The sequence below is a fragment of the Zalophus californianus genome, chromosome X, assembly GCF_009762305.2.
Source record: "Zalophus californianus isolate mZalCal1 chromosome X, mZalCal1.pri.v2, whole genome shotgun sequence".
Taxonomy (NCBI): Eukaryota; Metazoa; Chordata; class Mammalia; order Carnivora; family Otariidae; genus Zalophus; species Zalophus californianus.
Genome location: NC_045612.1, coordinates 96,320,690 through 96,337,496, shown reverse-complemented (window position 1 = coordinate 96,337,496; position 16,807 = coordinate 96,320,690). Strand labels below are relative to the sequence as shown.

General features: G+C 38.8%; 1 protein-coding gene and 1 pseudogene across 1 annotated transcript in view; one reads left to right on the top strand and one right to left on the bottom strand.

The window, feature by feature from the left end:
- The window catches only part of SYTL5 (synaptotagmin like 5), a 254,902-nt gene that overhangs the window by 51,707 nt on the left and 186,388 nt on the right, over window positions 1-16,807 (top strand). The gene's annotated exons all lie outside the window — the stretch shown is intronic.
- On the bottom strand, window positions 7,842-15,398 carry LOC113930363 (annotated as a pseudogene).

Here is a 16,807-nt window from a genome sequence, read left to right as displayed (position 1 = left end):
GTACCTGAAAGTTGAAGTAATTTTCACACATTCTGTCTCGTTCTTCCCTCATAGTTCTTGAATGCGTTATGAGCAAGAAATTACTTCGATGAGAAGAGTTAGGGGGAGGTTTCACCACATGGTGCCCTGCATATCCACTCACCTCCAGTCTTCTCTGTCAGTTCTGTCCATTTCCCCATTGGCTGGGCCTCACTTTATCTCTTTCCTCAAATAAAACTAACAGAAGCCTTTTGGAGCCCTACGTGGCTCAGTCGGTTAAGCGTCTGACTCTTGATTTTGGCTCAGGGGATGATCTCAGGGTCGTGAGATGGAGCTGGCTAAGGGCGGAGCCTTCTTAAGATTCCCTTTCTCCCTCTCTCTCTCTCTCTGCCCCTCCCCCCCCACGTGCTCGCTCTCAAAGAAAAAAAACAAAAACTAAAGGCTTTTGTGTGTGGCAGACTTCTAAATCTTGGTAATAACAGGGAAGGGAGTAATGACAGCCCAGCCCAGTACACAAATAACTTACAACTGACTCTCATACGACTGTGTTCTCAATTCCTCCCCTATTCCCTGTCACGAGGAATTTCTCCTTAGGCCTCCATATTGCTTACGGCCAGGACCTTTCCTCCCCCTCTCCCCAGCTTGCATCCCTACTTCCCTTCCTGCAGGCCTCCCTCTCAGCCACCTTAATCTCTCACTCCGTTTCACATTCATTCAACTCTGTTTTCTGGCTCTCAAACTTTGAGCAAGGGCCCTTGTATTTCTCCATTACAAAAGTGAGTCAAAATCCATCATCAAAGTATTTTTCTTAACAAACAAGCTATCTACCTCTGTGGTGATTTGGATTATTGCCTTAGGAATAAGTGGCTGCAGTCAGGAGTCTTTTCTGTGTAACTTTTTTTTATTCCTGCCAAATTGGTTTAAGGAAAATTCGATAAGGCTGCTTGCCGCTGAGAGTGTTTCTGTGGATTGGCATGAGTTTGGAAAAGAAAATGAAGGTGAATTAGGAAGGGCACTCCTGGCTTCAAAGTCAGATTCCTGGTGCTAGCTCTGCTTTTCTTTGGCAGCGCAGTCTTTAAACAAGCCGCACGGTCTGGGTTTCTTCATTTGTTAATTGAAGGAGTCGGGTCAGTGTTCTATGAGCTTAGGCAAAAACCTAAAGACAAACAAAACCAATTCACGGTGGTACCTCCTGAAGCAGGGATGGGGGCCAGACCCACCGCCTTAATTCTTCCTCCTCCTTGGCCCCTTGAGCTCCCTCACAGCACAGTTCTGAAAACACCGACCTAGATGGTTTTCATCCACAATTGTTCCCTGCTTTTCTCATGTTTCTGACCGGAATTCACAGTAGACTATAAATGCTCCTTGTAAGTAGAATGAGAGTAGGTAGATGGAAGCCTGAGAGAGAAATGCTCCATGGCCTGGCATAGCTGAGGAATTTTGGAGTTGTCTGATGTTCAGTCAAGAGTTGTTTGTGGCCCTGGGCTAAGCCGTAACCAAATTTCCTTTGTCCCCACCCTATATATTCGCCATATTTGAAGGTAAGCCAGTCAGAATTGTTGAATCACTGTACTGTATACCTGAAACTAACATAACACTGTATGTTAACTATACTGGAATTAAAATTTAGAAAATAAAAAGTCTGTCACAGATCTGTATTTAAGAAAAGATGTCCCTGTTGAAAAATATTTTTCTGGAAAAAGAGGCTGGGGGTTATTTTGATTGAAATTTGACCTTTGGGGCGCCTGGGTGGCTCAGTTAGTTGGGTGTCTGCCTTCACCTCAGGTCATGATCCCAGGGTTCTGGGATCGAGCCCCGCATTTGGCTTCCTGCTCACCAGGGAGCCTGCTTCTCCCTCTCCCACTCCCCCTGCTTGTGCTCGCTCGCTCTCTCTCTGTGTCAAATAAATAAAATCTTAAAAAAAAGAAATTTGACCTTTGGTATTTGACAATTGATTAACATTTTATTGTCTGATGATCCCTGTGCAATCAATAATATACTTAGAAAAAAATCCATCATCTGACACTGTGGCTAAAACTTCCAGTACTATGTTGCATAGATGTGGTAAGAGTGGACATCCCTGTCTGGTTCCTGACCTTTGGGGGAAAGCTCTTTTTTTTCCCCACTGAGTTTTATGTATGCTGTGGGTTTTTCATATATGGCCTTGATTATGTTGAGGTATGTTCCCCCTAAACCTACTTTGTTGGGAGTTTTTATGTTGAATGCTTTTTCTGCATCTGTTGAGACTATCATAAGTTGTTTTATCCTTCCTCTTGTTAATGTGATATATCATGTTGATTGATTTTTAAATATCAGAATACCCTTGTATCCCTGGAATAAATCCCACTTGGTCGTGGTGAATGATTTTGTTGAGGATTTTTGCATCTGTGTTCATCAGAGATATTGGCCTATAGTTCTCTTTTTTTTTTGGTAGGTTTTTTGTTTGTTTGTTTTTGTTTTTGTATCAGGGTAAGGCTGAACTCAGAATGAATTTGGAAGCTTAACTTTTTTTTTTTTTTGGAATAGCTTGAGAAGAATAGGTATTAACTCTTCTTTAAAAGTTTGGTAGAGGGCACCTGGGTGGCTGAGTTGGTTAAGCGTCTGCCTTCAGCTCAGCTCATGATCCCAGTGTTCTGGGATCGAGTCCTGCATAGGGCCCCCTGCTCGGCAGGGAGTCTGCTTCTCCTTTTGCCCCTCACCCTGCTCGTGCTCGCTCGCTCTCTCTTGCACTCTCTCTCTCAAGTAAATAAATAAAAAAAAATAAATTTTTGTAGAATTCACCTGTGAAGCCATCTGGTCCTGGACTTTTTTTGTTGGGAGTTTTTTGGGTACTGATTCAATCTCTTTGCTGGTAATCAGTCTGTTCAAATTTTCTATTTCTTGCTGTTTCAGTTTTGGTATGTTACATGTTTCCAGGAATTTACCATTTCTCCTAGATTATCCAATTTGTTAGGATATAATTTTTGTAATGTTCTCTTATGATCATTTGTATTTCTGTGGTGTCAGTTGTTATTTCCCCTCCATTTCTGATTCTGTTTATTTGAGTCCTCTTTTTTCCTTGATGAGTCTGGCTAAAGGTGTATCCATTTTGCTGATCTTTTCAAAGAACCTGTTCCTGGTTTCATTGATCTGTTCTATTGGGCTTTTTGTTAGCCTCTATTTCTTTTATTTCTGCTCTAATCTTTATTATTTCCTTCCTTTTACTGCTTTTGGGTTTTATTCATTCTTTTTCTAACTCCTTTAGGTGTAAGGTTAAGTTGTTTGAGATTTTGTTTCTTGAGGTAGGCCTGTACTGCTATAATTTTCCATCTTAGGACAGCTTTTGCTGCCTCCCAAAGATTTTGGAACATTGTGTTATGTTTATTTTTCTTAATATATTTTAAAATTTTTTCTTTGATTTCTTGGTTGTCCCATTCATTGTTTAGTAGCTTGTTATTTACTCCCCATGTATTTGTATTCTTTCTAGATTTTTATCTTATGATTGATTTTCAGTTTCATACTATTGTGGTCAGAGTAGATGCATGATATATTTCAGTCTTTTTCATTTTGCTGAGTTGTTTTGTGGCCTAACGTGATTTGTTCCAGAGAATATTCTATGTGCACTTGAAAAGGATGTATATTCTGCTGTTTTTAGATAGAATGTTCTGATTATATCTATTAGGTCCACCTGGTCCAATATGTCATTGAAAACCACTGTTTCCTTATTGATTTTCTTTCTGGATGATGTATCCATAAGTGCAGTGTTAAAGTCCCCTACTGTTATTGTGTCACTGTCAATTTCTTCCTTTGTGTCTGTTACTGGTTGCTTCATATATCTAGGTGCCCACATATTGGATGTACAAATATTTATATCTGCTATATCCTCTTGTTGGATTGTTCCCTTTAAATCTTTTTTTTTTAAGATTTTATTTATTTATTTGACAGAGAATGAGAGATAGAGAGCACGAGAGGGAAGAGGGTCAGAGGGAGAAGCAGACTCCCCGCCGAGCAGGGAGCCCGATGTGGGACTCGATCCCGAGACTCCAGCTTCATGACCCGAGCCGAAGGCAGTCGCCCAACCAACTGAGCCACCCAGGCGCCCCTGGATTGTTCCCTTTATAATTATGTAGTATCCTTTGTTCTTACAGTCTTTGTTTTAAAATCTGTTTTGTCTGCTATAAGTAGGGAAATTCTGTTTTTAAAAGAATTCTAAATTGATGTGGATATGAGTTACATGATTTTAAAATTTACCATTTTAGTTCCTGGAACCAGTTTGTTGAATATTTTTAATTCAGGGAAAGTGATAATATGATGCAGCTTTATTTTTAGCAGTCAACTGTCCCCCAAGTGTGTTAAATTCTTTCCCATAGATCAGATACTACCATTATGATATCTTAGCCAGATTCCATAATTCTCATCTTACTTTGCATTCCTGGGAAAGAAGATTCATTTCATTTCAGAGATTAATTTCCTCCCTATTGGCAGCATAGGGAATAATCTGTCTTTCCTAGCATCCTTCAGTAGGTCTGAAGGGAAGAGGGCAGCTTCCAATGTTGTTGGCTCACTGGTGGTTCAGTAAATTTAGAGTGTGTCTTCAACCTGGGGCCTTAAAATCTCATCCACTTCCTGTTATAGTATGTTTACTTACTCTAACAGTAAACTAATTTTTACCTCCTGAGTTCACATCAAGAAACCTGTTATTGGGATATGTCAATTTGAGTTTTAGAGATTTATACGTATGATATACTCATGAGTCAGTGTGAGCTGGCTGAAGATAAAGGGAATGATAAAATCAGAAGCATTAAAAATCATGGCTAGAATAAGACCACTGTGGGTATAAGTGCTGAGAACTACAAACAGGTTAAGATCAAATTCAGGGATATTAAGGATTAAAAAATCAAATAGTAAAATGCTTGACCCACGGACTTACTTGAGGGATGATTGGCAGAGGTGAAATGATTATCTCCAGAAAAGTTATGTTAGTGGCAGCAGTATCTAATAATTGAATGTGGAAGAAATGTAATGAATTCAGCCACGAGAGTCCTTACAGCCTCAGATTCTCTCTGGTATTGGGGCCATTAGGATTGCTCTCAGAAGACATACAATAGGGAAGAATTACTTTGGTTAGTAGAAAATTGATCTCTTCCTTCTTATTTCAAATGATTTCATCTCGGTCACTGTGACACAGGCTCTTCTGCCAAAAGTAGCTTTTTGTGTGTTGGAATTTTCTAATGGTTTTTTTCCTGCCCAGCCAGCCTCCTCTTCATCACTCCATTGCCCTGATCCCTCTTCTGTCCTTCCCTTTTCCCTTCACTTCCTCCCTTATTTCACAGTCCCTTCCTTCCCCCTCACTCTTCAAGGACTAAATTAGCTGTCTCCCTATTACATGGATCACCCACCCCCCACTTTTTTTGTTAATCTCTGCTCAGTTAGTTTTCTTTGTCATTGCTTTGTGATTGCTCTGTGCACGATAGGACGTTTCTTATTCCTTTCAGAGAACTGCTATCATTTTAACTTGGGCTTTACATCTTTTTTGTTTTATAGAACCCTTCTGAAGAATACACCTATTTTGGGTATGTGTGATGGTTATGCTTTCCCTGCTTAGTAGAAGTAAAAGGTACATAGATTTGGCAGGCAGACTTTGGTGTAGATTCTGATTTTTCCATTTTGTAACCTTAGTCAAGTTACTTATGTATTCTTTATTCAGGTTCCTTACTATAAGTGAGGATAATAATAGCTGCCTCCAGAGAGTGTTGTGATTAAATAAGATGAACTATTTAATAACACTTTAATTTGAAAACTTTAATTTTCTTCTTTCTACTCCATCTTCCATTTATTTTTCTGATACTTGAAAAGATTTTCAAACTAGGTCAAGGTACCAAATGACCCAGTCAGTTCAAGTCCAAATGCACACAGTTCCAAATTTCCTTCTCCATAGTTTCACTTTTTTTTTTTTTCAACTGAAGGAACATTTCTTAAGAGGACAGGCCTTACTCTAAGAGGTTTCAGTTTTCTTATTTTCTTGAACTTATTTCATTTAAATCCTGAGTAATTTCTCCCAATTTTATTCTATTATCAAGCAGTGTAAAGGACAATAATGATAGGGAATGTCATATAACAGAGTAGTAAAGGTTAACAAGAACAAGAAGTGGGGCACCTGGGTGGCCCATTTGCTTGAGTGTCTGACTCTTGGTTTTGGCTCAGGGCAGGATCTCGGGCTCCATGCTCAGCGGGGAGTCTGCTTGAGATTCTCTCATTTTCCTTCTCTCTCTACCCCTCTCCCCACTCTCATTTTCTCTCTCTCTCTCTCACAAATAAATAAATTAAAAAAATAAGAACAAGAAGTATAACATGAGCTGCTCTTGTTTACTACAAATATTAGTTATTCTTCTGGAATTTTAGAGTCCAAAAGCATCACCGAAATCCATTCTCTGCATTAGTTTAATATATCATTTCGACTAAATGTTGATTCCCCAGATTGATTGCTTCTCAGCCTGGCAATACTTTATAAAATACCTGTCCCCTTCTCGAATTCATACAGGAATCTTGATACTTTTTTTCAGATTAAAATGTCCTGTGAGGGCTGAGTGTGTTGGAGTTGTGAAGCATGAAGTGAATTCCTGTGGAATTCATTCAAGGAGATTTTCATGTTTTGTCTTCATTTGTTCCATGAATATTTATTAAATTTCTGAAGCAGAAATAACATGAATAAGACAGCCTCTATCCACCCAAAATCCACAGTTGGATAGGAAAGAAAGATTCGCAAACCACCACAGACTCAATTTAGTTGTTGCTGCTCCTTTTTTGATATGTAAACCCTTCAGATCTCTGTTTAGTCTCAAGCATATCATCTGGTATGGCAGCCACATTTAGTTTGCTTCCTAGAAACCATTGCCAATTCTTCTCTTCTCTGGCCCTCCTCCACTTGAAAAGCCTGAGTCTGAAAAAGCCTGAGACTCACTTTCCTATTCTCCCTTGTCAATGAAATATAAGGGAAATTTTCCTGGGGCTCATGAAAAGTCCGTATCTTCTGATAAAAGGAACAAGGTACATGAGGAGAAAGTCTGTTTTGGTTTCATTTCTATCACATCCCACATTCAAATGTTTCCTTTTTATTGTGATGCTTGGAACTGGGAAAGCTATCTTGCAGTCATGAAGCAACCAGCCAATGGACCAAAATCCATTTGCTAAGTATGGTCAAACATAACAATAGAAAGAGCCTAGATATTTGGTGACATGCGTAAGCCACCAAACCAACTTGATGCTGCTCTACCTACCTTAAGTAGTTTGTATCACTGTAGTTTTTTATTGTTGTTGTTGATTTTGTCATTGCTGATATTGCTGTTACTTGCTGCCCAAGGCATTCCTCATTGATCAGTCTGGAAAGAGTTACTTATGTCATTAACATTGCAGCCTTAATAATCTTAATTTGTCAGACCTTGCAAGGCCTGGACAGAATAGGTGCATTTTGATTGTGATTAGGGGGTAGAATATGAAAGGGTCAAAATAAAAATTGATCACCATGGTGAAGGAAGGTTGTTGGGCACTAGGGAAGAAATAGTACCTTAAGAACAAAGAGAAGAAAAAACAAAGAGGGAATACAGAGTACACATTTTGCCCTTATAATTGAACCTGGAGCAGTGCTGAGTACAACATTAAAAAAGAATGATTTCACTCGTGGAATTAAAGGAACAAAACAAATGAACAAAGAATACAAAAGAGATAAATAAACAAACCCCAGACTCATAAATACAGAGAACAAACTGGTGGTTCTGTCGGGGGGGGGGGGGGATAGGTGTAAAATAGGTGAAGGGGATTAAGAATATACTTATCTTTTTTTTAAACAATGGATGAGTTATTTAATTAGGTTCTTTGTAAGAAATTTAGAGCACCAATTTATGAGGGTAAACTCCATTTGTGAGAGAAAACACAGAGCAAGCTAGCCCTGGAGCTGAGGAACAGCTTTGATTTTTGGTAGGATTTGCGAGTCCACAGATTTCTGATTAACCTTGCACTGCTCCATAATCTCTTATTTCTCTCTCTCTGTGTCAAAGATCTCACTTTCCTGGTGTCTGGGTTTATGCATCTTCTTCTTGAAGTGAGAAGCCTCAGTGAGAAGTTTGGGGATTTTCACACCCCTGATATAATTTTGGTGGAGGTGGCAATGACAAATTTGTGTTGTGTTCCACACAGAGGAACTCGATTGAGGGCCAGAGGTCTGGTCACAAGTAGCAAACCACTGCTCGGCTGCTTCAGGAAGACCACCCTCTTGCCTCTGTGGTGCCCAATGAGGATGATCAGAATGGTGCCAGGAGTGATGCCATTTCCAGTTTCCTCACATGCTAACTGAACGTTCTGTTTTGTTTTGTTTTGTTTTGTTACTGTCACTCAACATCTTTCAAGGCACGTCTTGAGTAGGGTAAAACCCAGGCTTTTGTGAAGCTTAACCACTTGGGTACCACAATTCTTGTCAGCACCAACTGGTTTTGTGACAGTAGCAAGAACCTTCTTTTTCTTTTCAATCCTGGATTTAGCTGCTGAATACTTCCTCTTGTACATAGCCTTTCTGGAATACATGGCTGATGGGGAAAATCTGCCAATTCCTCTGACTGGGACAGGGTTTCGCCTGCAGGGGGGCTTCCACTTCTTTGGCATTTTAGCCTTGAGGTTACCCTTTTTAACCTTGCCACCAGTGTCAGCCTTCTTGGCTTCAGGCTTCTTCTCCTTAGCATCTGACTTCTCGACTTTCTCACCCACCACCTTGCAAGATGGGAAAGAACAAGAGTACACTTACCTTGATGAGCACTGAGAAATGTATAGAATTGTTGAATCATTCTATTGTATACCTGAAATTATTATTACCCTGTATGTTAATTCTACTTGATTAAAAAATGGAAAGAAAACAAAAATGTAGTGTTTGGTTTATAATTTATTCTTTGCCATTTAATATCCTAATTACATGTGAACTGTGGCAGATTTCTAATTCCACCCTGGATCCATCCTGCTGTATAGATGGTAGTTTGAATAATTAGAGCATGGAAATCAATTTTATGACTGCTCTTAGGTACAGATCATTAGAAAAGAATATCTGTTGTAAAAATATGAGCAGTGATTTTTATTACTATTTTGGGCTATTGATTAGTAATGATCCCAACCTTTTTTGAGTTTTTTGGAAGTCTTCACTCAATGCCCATTTTAAGTCCTCGAGGAATGCCATTTTAATGAGGTTGGAACTTCAGAAAAAATTAGAACACACCTCTCAGTAGATTGAGTTATAGGTAATTTTCTCTTGCCTTTCATCCTTCTCTCTACTTGAAGATATACCATTTCCGGCTTTGGTCATCCTCCTGCTCTTGGATAAGTTATATGCTGGTGTGACTTTCTGTTAGCACATGCTCTACTCTATTTCTTACTCAGAGAAAACTTGACAAATGTAATTTTAAAAGATATTACTGTGTTCTGTTTATTTTAAGGAATAATTATTTGCTCAAAATATTTTCAGAGGAGCTGTTTTAGGTAGGAAGATTTTCAAATATCATTTGATAACATATTTGAATTACTACATTTCAGAAAACCATGTAAATCAGAGTAGATCTTCATTTACTTTTACCTTTCTGAAGCTTTGGTATATACTTTCAGTTGTCAGAATTTATATTTAGAAATCTGTTTGTAACCAGGAGGTATGTAATGCTTTCCTATAAGAAATTCAGACCAGTGGGTTGCTATTTTGGTGGCTCTAATAGGGATTGAAATTACCCTATTAGTGTGTGATGTGTATTCATTTGGTTGTCATAAAGAATAGCTTACTTAAGAATAGTTTTATTGCAGAAGTTAATAATTTAGCATGTACTGAATATTGACTTTTGACTAAAGTAACTACTTTTGCTGACAACTTTTTAGAGTATGAGAGTGTAAAAATATTTGGAAATATACCTTGGTTTTGTGTGGTAATTTTCAGGTATATTGAAGTTTGTGAATTGTTTAATCAGTGGTATACATGATGGATATTATGTATTCTAACATGTAATACTAATTATACTTTTATAAGAATTATCAAAGCTGAGTAGAGCTTGGGAAGGAGCCTGAGTAAAACAATAACCATGGAAGAAATTGGAATAGGTGGAAATTGACCTGATCTGGGAGGGTAGAAAAGTTTTCAAAGGAAAAAAACAAGTTATGAATCCATAAAGTAAAAAAAAGTCATTGTGAGTAACCAAAAGTTTTAAAGTTTGGTACATCAATATACACCAAAGAAAAATGGCATCTAAGAGGCCCAGTTCTTTTCTTACTAAATAACTGTTTAGATGTGAAAATAAATGCAAACTCCTAGCCTTGGAGCTTTTGCAAAGAAAGAGAAAGAGAGATTTTAAAGCTCTTTAGGGGATAGGATTTATAGATATGTTAGGGTTCTCTAGAGAGAACAAATAGGAGACAGAGACATATGTATTTTGTATGTATGTATATGTCTATATGTGTATCTATGTAAATGTATATATATACACATATATACAAAATATACATTTTACTATATATGTGTGTGTGTGTGATTTATTACAAGGAACTGGCTCATGTGACTGTGGGGCCTGAGAAGTCCAGACCCTGAAGAGCCAGTGGTACCCTGAAGTTCCATTCTCAGTCCAAAGACCTGAGAACCAGAACAGCAGATGGTGTAGATTCCAGTCCACGTCCAAAGGCAGAAGAACCCTTATGTTCTAGCTTGAAGACTGTCAGGCAGAGAGAGACTTCTTTCTTATCCAGTCTTTTATTCTGTTTAGGCCTTCAAGGGATTGGATGTGGCCCACTCACATTGGGAAGGACAATTTGCTTTATTTAGCCTACCAACTCAAATGTTAATCTCATTCAGAAACCCTGTCACAGATTCACCCAGAATAATGCTTAACCACATATCTGGACACCCTGTGGCCCACAGTCAAATTAACACTTAAAATTAACCACCACACAGGACTTAGTAATTGATTGGTAAAGGAAAGTGTGAAATCTAAGTGGGATCCCAAGTTTCTGAATGGGGCAACTAGGTTGATCATATTACTATCTTGCCTTCATATCACTGGTATCAAAACTACTTAAAGAGCCTAGGTAAATAAATGGATTTATTTCAATGGTAATTTTTTAATCATATGTATTAATAGCAAGAAAGAAATTATATAATTTGAGGTTAAGAGGAGAGAATATTAGAGGAGTGTTTTAATAAACATGTGTTATGTATTTTATGTAAATATGTTTTACGTATTTTACCACACTATTCACTCATTCCTTCATTTACTCATTAAATATTTGTTGAGTACCTTTTATATGTCCAGTTGTGCCCTAGAGCAAGATTCTCAATTAAAACATGAGTAAGATAGTCTTCCCTCAGAAAGCCAGTGGGAGAGAGAGATCAATAGGTCATTATGGTGTGGGTAAGGACAAATGAATATGTCCAGTATATTGTGGGAAGCACAGAGGAGAAACACATAATCAGGGCTAGGTAAAGGGGCAGGGAATACTTTCTGGAAAAGTATTAGGGAACTATAAGCAATATTGCTGTAATGTATATTGCAAGATGGTAGTGGGGAGTGATGAGTATGAGTACAGGCCAGACAGTGAATGTCTTGTTTAATATGTTAAGGAAGTTTGACTTTGTTCTGTAGGTGATGGAGACTCATTAAAGGGTTTTTAGAAGATGGGAGAAGAGTTAAAATGGGCAGAAATGGTCAAAGTTCCATATAGGAAAATCTTTTGTTGGCTGTGTGAATCACGTACTTAAAGAGGACAGGACTAGACACAAGGAAATCAGGTCAGTTTATTGCAGTGGTTTAGAATCAGAGAGGTAAAAGTTTGAACCAGGGAAGTGTCAGCAGGAATAGAGATGGACTCTGGATTCAAGAAACATTTAAAACATAGATTCGTGGGGCGCCTGGGTGGCTCAGTTGGTTAAGCATCTGCCTTTGGCTCAGGTCATGATTCCGGGGTCCTGGGATCCAGCCCCGTGTTGGGCTCCCTCCTCAGCGGGGAATCTGCTTCTCCCTCTCCCTCTGCTCCTCCCCCTTTCTCCTCCGCTCTGGGCTCACACACACACACACACACACTCTCTCTCTCTCTCTCTCTCTCAAATAAATAAATAATTAATTAATTAAAAAAAAACCCCATAGATTCATAAGACCTAAGGACTGTTGGAATGTGAAGGTCTGAGTGAGACGTAAGAATCAAGGACAACTTTAGATTTCTACTTTGGATTAATTCAGTACTATGATCTAAGATAGGGAGGAGACATTATGTCAGCTAATTTTTCATAACAAATCTCTCCAAAACTCAGTGGCTGAAAATGACCATATTTATTCTCCCTCATTCTTCTGCCTTTGGTTTGGATTAATTGTTCTAGGCTGGACTTGTCTGAACTTGGCTCCAAGTTGCACATTGGGTCTACTTTTTGCTGACCCAACTCTCCTTTCTTGGACCTATGGGCTAGCCAAGGAATATCCTTTTATTTATTTTTAAATTTTTTAAAAGATTTTATTTATTTGATAGAATGAGAAAGAGAGCATGAGAGGGGAGAAGGTCAGAGGGGGAAGCAGATGCCCTGCTGAGCAGGGAGCCCGATGCGGGACTCGACTCTGGGACTCCAGGATCATGACCTGAGCCGAAGGCAGTCGTTTAACCAACTGAGCCACCCAGGTGCCCCAGGGATGTTCTTTTAGTGGCAAAGTCAGAAGCTCAAGAGCCCAACTTCAATCACATAGTACATGTCAAACCCCTGCTTGAGTTAATTTTCAAATAAATTAGTCTTAATTTGGCCGTCTCCTTTTTAATTTAAAATTCAGTTAATTAAAATATAGTGTATTTTTTGTTTCGGAGGTAGAGTTTAGTGATTCATCAGTTACATGTAACACCAAGTCCTCATTCCATCAAGTGCCCGCCTTAATGTCCATTACCCAGTTATCCCATCCCCCCACCCTTGAGATACATTTTTAAACATTCATTTGGTTAAAGCAACCCACATGGGTAAGCCCAAAGTGAAGAGGCAGGGAAGTATGCTCTACCTTTAGTGGAGGGAACTTCAAAGTCATGGCTAAGGGCATGGATAGATAGGTAAAGAATTTGGGCTGAAAATTGAACACCCTGATGGCTATGTACCCACATGGATATGAGGAGGATAAGACTGGAAGTTAGGAGATTATTGCTGTGTCTTAGAAGTGATAAGAGGCCAGGGCCTTGGCAGTAGGAAAGGAGAGGAGATGGTGAATTCGAGAAGTGTTCATAGACTGGAGATGGTTGTAACATGGAGGCCAGATTCAGGAGGAAGAGTCAAGGATGACTCTAGGCTTCTAGTTTGTCTGAGATATAGGAGGAATAAGGATGGGTTCAGTTTAGAAAACACTGGGTTTGAGGTAGGATGATCATGTACTTTATCATTCGAATCAGGACCCTTTTGAAAATGTGAAAGATTATTAATAATTCTGCCACAAGGGTAAACCTGTCCTGAGACTGACCTCAGGAAAACTGGTTGATCGTCATTCTGTAGTAAGTAATCAAGGTGAGGGTTTTTTTTTTGTTTTTTTTTTTTAGCATCAAGTTGATACTTGAATGTGAAAGACCAGGGAGAGATCTGGTGTGGTGATAAAGACTTGGGAGTCATCAGCACACAGTGAAAAGTTTGAAAGCCAGAGCCCAGTTGAAATCATCCAAAGGAGCACATGTAGAGTGAAATGAATAGAATAAGAGGATAGAAAGTTGGAGTAGATGATGGATGAGGAGCTGAAGAACAAATAAGAATTGGCTTATGCCAAAGAGAATTTAAAAGGATCAAATAATCATGTCAGAAGAGTCAGGGTCAGAGCTGGCTTTGAGTGTGACTGAAACCAGGAATTTGAACATGGTTTTTGTTTTCCTCTCAGACTCCATATATATTGGCCTTTTTTTTTTTTGTCAGGCTGGGTGAGCCTTTGAGGCTAGAGCCATGGTCTCAGGCAGCTCCAGGCTCATATTCTTTTAGCTCCAAGGAAGAAAAGAGCTTTTCCTTGATAACCCCAAATACAAAATAATCTTGGAGGAAGGCTCTGATTGGCTAAGTATAAGTCACATGCTCATCCCTGTACCAGTCAATGTGGCCAGGTGCTCTGATTGCCAGCCCCACCATAACCACAAAGAAAGGGAAGTTTTGTTATCAGAAGGATGAAGAAAGATGTACTAGGCAGAAAGAATCAACTGATACCACCCACAGTGGAGACTGGAGAGTATTATAGAGGCACAAATGTCAAGGGAGCAGGAAGTCTTAAGAAAGAGGAATTAAGTACAACTTCAGATGCAGTAAACAGGTGCAAGAATATAGACTGACCTAGTCCTTTTGTATTTGACAGTTGGGATTTATTACGGCAGTTGCAGCAGAGCAGTGGGGTAAAAGTCAGATTATAGCAATTCGAGAAGTGACTAGAAGGTGGGTTGGACACAGAAGATGTAGACAAGCATTTCAATAAATGTAGTAAATGTGAGAAGAGACAAACAGGACAGTAGATTGATGGGCCATGTATGAGTGTTTTAGACTTGTTTATAGGCTAAGGTTTAGGAATAGGTAAAACTGGAGAGAGTGAAGTTAAGAAGAGCGTGTTTGCTGGAACAATGCTGTGGAGGAGAGATGAGGTCAAGGACAAAGAGATGAAGAGACTAGATTTAAAAAGGAGGAAGGACATTTGATCCTAGTGAGGATGTGCGGCTGAGAGTGGGACCTGGAGAAGTTAAAGGAAGGGAAGGACATTGAGAGGAAAAGCTGTCTTCTGAGAGGCAGGACCTCAGGGCCTGAGCAGTGAGCCTGAGAGCAGCCCTGGAAAAGTCACTGAAGGCACTGACTGCAGGAACTGACCAAAGCAGAGGAAACCAGTTCACAGGTGATTCTGGGGCCTAGCTGATTTGTAGATGATGAGTTTGTCCTATTACCAGTCCGTAGGGCTGTGTGGTTTTCTCCAGTTGTCCCTGAATGTGGGCTTGAAGAAGGCGGATTGAGCCAGGGTTGGAAATTTAATGAGATCCCACAAATGGAGACAAGATGTTCTCCTCAAGGAAACTTAACAGTTTTAGAGTCAAATGCAAGGTCTTAAGAAGAAATAAACAAGAACAAGAAGGGAGCTTTTTTGTTGTTTTGTTTTGTCATGGTAATTGTGGACCTCTCCATGAGATTGCATTGTAGTTTATCTTTGAATTTCTGTTGTGATTAAGAGTTTGTAATTCGCAGACCATGGGGGAATAAATTGAACCTTAGCAGATGTCTCACAGTTTGCAAAGCTGATTCCATGTAGTGTGTTTCCTGTTGTGTTATGTTTCTGATAGTTATCCTCTCCCTTCTGAAGCCCCACTACATACACACAGATGGACGTTACAGCAACATTATGTGCAAAGCCCTCTTGGTCAGTATCACTGTGAAGCTCACTGGAATTGATCAAGTCCATGTAACTAGTTAAGTGTCAGGCTATAACTTCAGGTTTCCAAGTTTCAGGTCATTGTGCCATATGAGAAAAAGAGATCAAAACTATAACAAATAAACCTTTATTCAGTGATACTGAAAGTCTTAGAGGTCATTGAAACAAAGTCTTATCAATAGCTGGAAATATTTTATGGCATAGTATAAAGAACATGGAATCCCTTTATAACAAATGCAATATGAGATCCAGGGCAAATGAGTCTTTCCCTATCTGAAAGTGGGGTACAGTTTTTTCTTATATACCTCACAGCATGGTTATAAAAAATCAGAGAATATAATGAAAACTTTTAAAATAATAAATGAGATTATAACTTAGTAGGGCGCCTGGGTGGCTCAGTCAGTTAAGCGTCTGCCTTTGGCTCAGGTCATGATCCCAGGGTCCTGGGATCAAGTCCCACGTCGGGTTCCCTGATCAGCGGGGAGCCTGCTTCTCCTTCCTCTGCTGCTCCCCCTGCTCATGCTCTCTTTCTCTATCTCAAATAAATAAAATCTTTTAAAAAAATAACTTATTGAGTAATATCTTTTGTTGACATCACATTTATATTCATTTGGCACCATAGCATAGATTATTTAGAAACTGTTGATTACACACTGGTCTCTTTCCAGGGCACTTGGAGGAATAGTATAAATTGGTTAATAAATTTGTTTAAAAATACCTGAATTCTACAGACTTCTTTTTTAGTTTATGTAACAGATTTTAGCAGTCAAGAGACAAGGATTCAAACTATTTACTGCATTTGCAAAATTAGTGAGGTGAATGATTGGTATTACCTTCTACCACCGTCTGTATTTCTTTATCCTGGAAAATATAATTAGGCTAACATCTTTTGCTTGTTTCTGTCCTTGTTAGGATTAAGAGATCCTGGCCTTGAATTTTTTAAGTACAGGGGAATTGCTCATATCTTCTTAGTTGAACCTCACCTTTAGCCAGTAATTTCCTGACTAATCAGGAGGGGCTTAGATTTCAAGTAAGTAAATTTATGATTGCTTTTCCCCATTATTATTATATAATTTTATGTAATTATATATTATCATTATTATATAATTGTAGCTGGAGTGCTCAGAGTTGCTGATTCTTGTTTATACTCAGTACCATTTGGGGCACCTTCCTAAAAATCTATTCTTAGGTCATTTTAAATGGAATAGAGAAGTCTATTGTTAAGGTGAATTGAGTGTGAAACTTTTTATGAAGCAAATAATCACTTAATGTGCAGGTCCAAATTTTCATATATCAGGTTTTCTTAAATTAAGATTTTTCTCATTTAGATACGTAATTTTATCTTAAGGTACATCTATTTTTATTATATTTGAATTGGAGAATTTCTTTTACCTGAAGAATGGTTCACTTTGTAAATTACAGTGAAATAGTGCTCATAA